The 8,885-nt window shown below is 38.7% G+C and overlaps 1 protein-coding gene across 1 annotated transcript in view; it reads right to left on the reverse strand.

The window, feature by feature from the left end:
- The window catches only part of Prdm5 (PR/SET domain 5), a 154,651-nt gene that overhangs the window by 89,203 nt on the left and 56,563 nt on the right, over positions 1-8,885 (reverse strand). The gene's annotated exons all lie outside the window — the stretch shown is intronic.

The raw sequence follows: 8,885 nt of genomic DNA on the forward strand, positions 1-8,885 counted from the left end.
CCATCAGTCTCAAACTGCTTCTCAGCTATGATTTTCCGGTAAGTCGTACAGATGGTCAAATGGACCGCTTTCAGTATTGCACATAGAGAAATCCTCAGACCAACAGGACAACAGCGCGCTATCTCTGCTCTGCCCTGTGAATACTGTGTTGTGTAGCTTTAAGTTTGTTCACCAACCTAGTACAGGACTTTTGTTCATTTGTTTTAACAATAACAGTAAAGAAATATATTTGACCTTGGGATGTGCTAATGCAAAAATCTGATTTTTTGATAATAATTTGAAGTATCATAATTTATGGGCAATCACTTCTTTGTGCTTGTCTGCTTTGATTATACTTACCAAGTGACTTTCTGGGAATAAAATATTATCCTGAGGTCATCCCATAGGTTTTAATGATGTTAAGCTAAACCAATTTTAAAAAGCATAAATTTTATCCGTTAACAAGGAGCAAAGTGTTTCAAATGATGCTTTTATGTCAACATTATATCATGGCATTAGTCTTTTCATGAGCTGAAACACAGTATGAATACAGATACCAATATAAACAAATATGTGCTTGATAATATACATTTTTACAATATGATAAAGGTAAAAGGAAGATCTCTGAAATTGTATTATATTTCAAAATATAGAAATGAGAATGGGATGGAGTTGGGAAAAGCTCTCAAAGGCCAGCTGTGAAAGAACTGGCATAACCCTCAGGAAAAAATGACCACCCCTTGCCTCTGAATGGAAAAATGATAGAACAGACAGGTGCTTAAAGACCCATCTTAAGGACCTTACTCAACCATAGGGAAAGAAGCCAGAACACAGTGCTGCATCTTTGTGCACAAAAGGATATTAAGTAACGTGACCATCTTAACCAAGTTAAAGAATTCATAGGCACATCAGTCAAATAAATGCCCAATTACTTAAACATGAGACAGTATATAGGGTTGCGACATAAGTGACCTAAATGATAGATATAACCACTTTCTAGGTGTGACTATCAACTGCAAAGCTCTCATGAGAAAGAAGATCATACTCAAATCTCACAATGCCTTTCCTTGGACTCTGCACCTCCCTGATGTCACAGACCTCTGCAGTAAGCTCACGACTAAACAGAAGCCTGTCCTTGCTCTTCTCTGCTCCCAAGCCGTCTTCTCAACTCATGTAGTCTGCAGAATCCCCAGAATGTACACTGAATAACATAAATCACAAAGCTTCTTTTGAATATTTTGTAATTCACTGATGAAATGCAGACCTTCCTGTTTTATCTTGGATCATTTTATGGGAAACTACATGTTTTGGAGTAGTAGTTTTTGTTGAATAGAAATTTCCCTAGAAAACTCAACATCTACTGACAAAGAAGTAACTACACCTAATGCTAGTATTCAGTTAGTAAATTCAATCAGTTTACTTCATTTACATCTTCTTACTACATTAGTGACAACGACTGACAGTAACCCAAAATTCACTTTCCAATGTACCTGCAATTTTGAAAAATAAAGCAAAGCCATTTCCTCCTTTGTGTTCATGCACAATGAGTGTTGCTCAGCAGCAAGTAGCAAGCAAGCATCATTGGACAGCCTCCTGGATTCTAGTGTCTGTACACATACACACTTACATGAACATACACGTAATTGTTAGTTTAATTTCCCCTTCAGTAAGTGGGCTTATTAAACTTTTTTTAAAGCTTCAATGCGTCTATCATTATACTTCGTAAGAATCTATAAACTTCCTGTTTCATTCCTACCACATCTCTTAAACCTTACAGTAAGAAAGCAGAATTCTTCCATGTCTAATGCAATGCTCACTGATTCTCGTATACAAACATTCCATTATTATACTTATTAAGTATGATTTGCAATCCCCTTATTTCTTCACAGCAAACCTAAACTTGACTATGCCATAGCTCTTTGCGCTGTTGTACGCTGCAGTTGCTGGTAATTAGTGCGGTACCAGAAATAACAGTTCTACCTGTTTTATTCTCAAAACACAGCGATAACCTTATCTCTTCTGACTAAGTTGGTTTGAAGTCTATTTTTTCAGGTAGTAAGACATCACTATTTGCTGGTTCCTCATTCAGTTGGCTTGAGATAACTTTTTACTCTCCATTCACCCTAAAGTTGTGTCTTTAATAGCTACATGCATTTCTTGGAGGCAACAAACAAATGTATACTGTTTTTCATTTGAATCTGTTAGTTTCTCTCTCTTTATTGGAGAATTAATATCTATAAAATTCAGGATTTTTATTGCAAGGTGTGTTGTAACGCCTGCTGTTTGTTGATTTTTGTTGTGCTTGATGCTTTCCTATTCCAATTTGTTTAATTTCTGTTCTCCTCATTTTCATTCTTTACTGTGTTCTCATAGACATGATTGCTTCTCTTCAGTCAGACAGATTCCTCCAAGCACCTTCTGAAGAGCTGACTTGGTTGAAATGAATTCCTTTAGCTTGTGTTTCTTTCTCCTTCAATTATGACATATAGTCTTGCTGGGTGTAGTACTAGATTGACAGTTGTTTTTAGAGATTAAAATACATCATTAGAAGGCTTTAGGAGTTTGTCTTTTGATTTCTTTCAATGTATACTTATAATTTTTTTGAATTTATTGTTAGAACTGTACCTACCTCATTCACACTGAACAGCACTACTGAAAAATTAGTGATTTTAGGGGACTCATTGTTCCTTGTCTTTATTTTTCATGATTCTTTTGTTTTTAGAATTGGGAATTGTGCATCTAGGATAGATTTTTTTGAATCATTTTTTTTCTTTTAGTAGAAATGTTTGCACTATTCAAAGGGGCCCAGGTGGTAGTAGTCGTGTGATGTCATTTTTCCTTCTGGTAGAATCATGTTAGGGGCACCAGGCTCAATCTCTAATACTCTGCTTGCTGAATACATATTGCCTGATTGTTGGATCCAATCTCAACCCTCTTGTCATTCCTTCCTAGGCTCCTACATGGTTGTCATACCCCTATGGTGTCCTTTGCAATGCAGAGGCGGGGGTCACACATGCTGGCCCTTCAGTGAGTGGCTCCTCATTGGTCAGAGCATACAAGCTGCCACTCAGTCTCCTTATCTGAATGTGAATGAGTGTAGTTCTGGTCTTTGAGAGGTCCTTAGCAAGTGTGTTGCTTGACTCAGTAGGCGGTCATTCATGGGTTATGTTATAGATGTTTGTTAAGCCCAGTTGTAAATGGCGGCCTTGGCACTGGATGGCACTTCCCAAAGCTGGCAGTGTCTGCTTCTGTGCAGTTTCTACCTCACTACGTATTAGCTGACTCAGTATCTTCCACACAATCTAGAAGTATTGAGTGTTCTACTGACCATGTTTTTGGTACATAGTCTCATGACACTTTCTCTGAGCAGACAAGGGTGTCAATGATAGGTTCTTGGGCCATCAATGCATCTACTAAGCAGGCTTTTTATTTTATTTCTTCAAATGGTGTCTCAGCACCACTCTGGTAGAGTGCCAAGGAGAGCATGTGTGTTTCTGGTCTTCCTCGTCACTACCCAGCAACTTTCTTCCACCTTCCTCCCCACTTCTCTTTAACTATCTGTACAACACCACACCTCTGACACTGTGTGTCTCAAGCACAGCTCTGGTCACCCCCTCTCTCAGCACGGGACTCCCAAGACCCACCAATCCCTGTAAGATGGACCCTGAGTTGTTTTTCCCCCGTCTAATCCTATTTTACTCTAGTATCAGCTAGAGATCCTTAGCTGTCTCCTGCCTCATCTGAGAGCTGTTGTTACTCCAGTTTATTCCATGGAATTGCAGTCTATCCTGCCTTTCTACCCTCTGCTATATTAACAAGCCACTAGTTTTTTCAAGATGCTATGGTATGTATTTAATCTGCACAAGAATCCAATCAGATATGTATGACAATATATTCACATGAAAAGAAGCAGAGTTTTAAATAAACATATTATTTTTCTGTATAGAATGCAGGAGCTACATTGTCATAGTACGTCCAGTACTCAGGACAGGGCCCAGCACACTGCATGCTCTTAGTAACTAACAACAGATGGGTTGAATGACTACCCTGCTCAGCCAGCACAGGGCAGAGCCAGGAACCTCGAGCAACCCCTTCAAGCCAGAAAACTGGTGTTCTTTTTGTTACTATCAACCATGTTTCTCATCCTGTATTCTGTACTCTTTGTCTGCTTTTATCATTAATCTTACCCCCATCCTTCCATAAAGTAAATGTTCATCCTGCCAACAGCCTTGTGACTGAAGTATACCCTCCAGTCCTAAACAAGTCTTCAGGGCCTTCAATGAAGACTTCTCTGGTGTCCACTTGACTGTAAACTCTTTACAATCCAGTGGCCCCAAACATGCCCACCCCCAACTAAGCTGCTCTTGAATTCTACTGTCTGGAAATACAGAATAATATTCATGCTTCCTACTTCATGCTGTGAAATTTAGGACAAGCTTGTTACAAATAGGTAAGCCAACACAGTTACAAATGCATACAGATGAGCTATATAAACAAAAGCCACTCATATACAATTTTAAATCCATATTCTTAAACAATGATTTCTAGAGATTGCATATTGGTGGCATGCCATTAATAACATGTTTTTATTGCTGGGAGAGACACACATGCTGGGAAGTAGAGCGGGCCTGCGGTGGAGGTACAGTTAACTATTGCAATGTGTTCTGGGACTAGAGATACAAAAGGTCTTCTCATCAAAAGGTACCCATACAGAGAGAGAGAAAGAGAGTGAAGGAGGGAGGAGAAAAGGAAAGGAAAGAAGGGAGGGAGGTAAGGAGGGAGGGAGGGAGACAGAGAGAGAGAGAGAGAGAGAGAGAGAGAGAGAGAGAGAGAGAGAGAGAGAGATCCACCAATAATATTTTATTCATCACTCTGAATGGCTTTTTGCCAAGTCTATAAAATACTGTGCTTAATATTCTTTCTATTGACATAAGATATCCATCTTAGCCTTATGGGCTCCTTAAAAAGGAGCTTCAAGTTGCCTAAGGCCAAGTTTTGTTCTATTTGCTATCAATGATGTGATCGACTATGCTCTTTGTACTGAAAGCTATTTCCGAATGGGGGAGCACTTTTTCTTCATCACTAACTTCTATTAATACCTTTTTGTTCTGTGACAATGAAAAATGTAAGGTCTGTAAATAATGTATAAAGGACAAATTTTCCAGTCTTTCCTTTTCAATCTTTGAATTAAAGCTAATGCCAAATACCAGTAATGTCTTGGTTTATAGTGACATTTCTCAGAAATGATCTCGATTTTAGTGAGAGATAATGTATAGGGTACAAATGTTAACTACTATTTTTCAGACAAGTGGTACACATGTGGTTAATTACTAATGAAACTGATACTAAATTCCAGCCCACACCCCAAACACGCCTACAGCAACCTACTATGCTGATGCTGCAATTGTGCACAGCTCAAAAGGGAGAGCCTACAGTGGAGCGGGTAGCTACAGGAGCGCTGAGCTGAGGTCAGAAGTGCAGTGAATCTGTGTTGCTAGCTGAGCTCAGCTTCAGAGCCCAGCCTGCCTCATAACATAGACGAGAATCCAACGGGTTCCTTCATGTGCCAAGGCCTCCATGAACACCAAGTCACTCCTCCACAATAGCAAACAGTGCTGGGAAAACGTCTGGAAATGGGTCCTGAAGAACATGAGGTGTAATGCTACCTTGGATATTGCAAAGAATTCAGTTCCTTTTCCAAACAGGATAATTCACTACGTCAACTAAGTAATTCTTTTTGCTTCTGTAATTTTATTTTCTAATATATATATATATATATATATATATATATATATTCATATTACATCTCAATTGTTATCCCATCCCTTGTATCCTCCCATTCCTCCATCCCTCCCGCTTTCCCCCTACTCCCCTTCCTTACGAATGTGACTGAGGGGAACCTCCTCCCCCTGTATATGCTCTTAGGGTATCAAGTCTCTTCTTAGTAGCCTGCTATCCTTCCTCTGAGTGCCACCAGGCCTCCTCATCCAGGGGACATGGTCAAATGTAGTAATTTTAACTAAATAGTTTTCTATTTAAAAGAAAAAGAAAGAAAGAAAGGAAGAAAGAAAGAAAGAAAGAAAGAAAGAAAGAAAAAGAATACAAAGCCTACAGTGACTTGTCAAATTTTTTTTCAAATACCATACACATGTTTTCATTTAGTGACACAAATTTAACTGTGAGAAGTGTCAGCACTGTTCAGTGCCTGAGAGTGCTTCTGCATCACGTACAGACATACCTTTCACATTTAACTTTCTAGTCTAAGTTGGAAACGTTTCCAAAGTCTAAATACACACTTCAGCTGGTTATTCTGAAAAGGGTACATGTGGGAAGAACTATTTGCTCACTAGATCCTTCTTCAGCAATTCAGATACCTAATCATCATTTCCAAAGCAAATTTTCAAAAATCAAATAAATTGCAAAACTACAAATATAATTGAGTCTCCATGAAGGAGTTCCAACCGTCTGCCAAAACAGACCTGAAATTCTAAATCCCTTGTCCCTCCAAAATTGGACCAAGTATTGACATCTTCCACCAAGCAACTCGCACAGCCACAAATGTTTCTCATTTATTCTACCCCTGGGGCATACAGCTCAAATAAAAAATTTCCTGGATACCCCAAATTTCAGATGCAATTTGGAATACAATTGATTCATAATGTAATGCAGGAAACATTATGCTCTTGTCTTTACCTACTCAGAGTTTCTGGAATGCAACTCTCAGGAGAGCATCCTAACCAATTAGAGGGATGGCTTTGTTTTCAGTCATGAGACCCAACTATCTTGCTCTTTGTCTCTTACTCAAATGTGATTTGGAGCCTCAGCAGCCTGTTGCTCTAGCTACTGTTCAAGAGAGAGAGAGCTGTTACTCAGGGGAGCTAATAAAGATCCTAGTGTATAGCCTGGCAAGACCAAGGTTATGGTGCATCCATTCCCATTAAGAAAGGGCCTTGCAGTAGTCACTGAACAGACTTGGTTCCTAATTACATCAAGAGTGAAATTTCAAAGAAGTTCTTGTCTCCTTCTAATCCTACCCTTACCTTGATTGCCCTCATCAGTTATGTCCTGAGGAACAAAAACTGCCACCATTTTCTTTCAGACTTACATTCTCTCTCAAGGAAAGGAATACAGTTGACACAAGGGAAGAAAAGTGGTTGCTGAGTATTCCAAATGAAAGTGATAATTGTGCCTTGGGAAGGGTGATTACTAGAAACAACACATGCAATGTCCACAATGTGATAAAAACACAAAGCACAGTAGAATGGTATGTGGATGGGAAAGGGTCAAGGTCAATACAACCATGACTATTTCCATCAACTGAAGGGAGATTAAAACAAAGTACACACATAGGACATTCTTCAACAAGGATTGTGGAGACAGTATGAGGCCCAGTGCAAAGCTCAGAACAAATAGCCTGAGAGTTGGAACAAATGAGGAAAATTACTGATTCTCAGAAATATCAGCCAATAGGAAGAAAGTTCTCAAGTAAAGAAAATCTTGGAAAATGTTAAACCCCATATGACAACACAAGGAGGATGTGTGTACGTGTGTCTGTGTATCTGTGTGTATCTATGTGTGTATGTGTGTCTGTGTCTGTCTGTCTTTCTTTACTGTGTGTGTCTAAAGGACAGTAAGAAGAAATAGTTGGCTTAAAATAAATTGGCTAAGTAGTTGTGACAACAGTAACATTTACAAAGTGAACATGGCAAGTGAATTCATAACTACAGATGCCATGAGACTACTTTGATCAGGAACATGAAAAAATATAAATATACTTGAAAAGTGTATGCTTACACATGAAGGAAAAATGAATGTTACAATTGTTTTTGGATCTTTGTGTCGAGGAGAATCCAAAATGTGGTTTGACAATCTCTGCTGTCAAAGATACTATATTCTATTATATCTTAGCTGTTTTAGAAGAGTCAGCTCTGCATGTCCACAGAGAGACAGACATTATTTTTCTAACCTTTGTATTAGAAGATAAATTGCTTAGCTGAGGATAGAATATTGAAAACTGGACAACTGTATTTTTTGTTGGATTAAACTTAATGCTGTGAATTTTCCTTCACTAAAGTTGGTTTAGAACTAAAGTTGATCACTGAAATTAAGTATACTAGTCAATAAATTTCTATGTTATAAGTTTCTATAAGCAAACGCAAACATATAAATTAGGAATATAGAACAGTGTAAGCAGTTTGCCTCTGCTCTTTTCCTTCCCCTCTTGTTTCTGTCAGCCATGGCTTCTTGACTTTCTCTGCAGTTCAGAGTCAGGACAGGAAGCTTTATATAGGACGAGTCAGTTTTACACCACCTTAAAGTGTCCCCTAATTCTCTTGGCCATTTAACTAGTCTTTTATGTATAGGGCCACTCCAAAACTGCCTCTTGTCCCTTTGCCTTTATTCCCATCAAGCAATTGCTAAGTTCAACTCATAATCTATACAGGAACTAAATGGTACATGTGGCAGTATACTATCACACAGTGAAAGAGAGTTCAGTGAGACTCGGTTCCTACTTGTGGCAGTCCATTTTATAGGTCGACTCAAGGTAGAGATGGATAAATAGTTCATGGTATGTTGTGTGCTTTTATGAAAATGGTTTTGGATGAAAGTAACATTTAAATCAGTGGGCTTGAGTAAGGAATATTGACTACCATAATGGGAGGGGCCTCACTCAATCAGTTGAAAGGTCTAACAGAACACAAAGCTGCCCCTACACCTATCTGCCCCCAGATTGTTCAGCATAAGAGAATCACCATCTACTCCTCTTGTACAAAGAAGACTCCATGGCTCTATGGGAGCTTTTAGTCCTTGGATTCTAATTAAGACATAAGCTCTGCAGATTTTGGATTTGCTAATGTCCATTACTGCATGAGCCAAATGCTTATAATTTCTCTGCATAGACAGAT

Source organism: Acomys russatus, chromosome 10 (genome assembly GCF_903995435.1).
Source record: "Acomys russatus chromosome 10, mAcoRus1.1, whole genome shotgun sequence".
Taxonomy (NCBI): domain Eukaryota; kingdom Metazoa; phylum Chordata; class Mammalia; order Rodentia; family Muridae; genus Acomys; species Acomys russatus.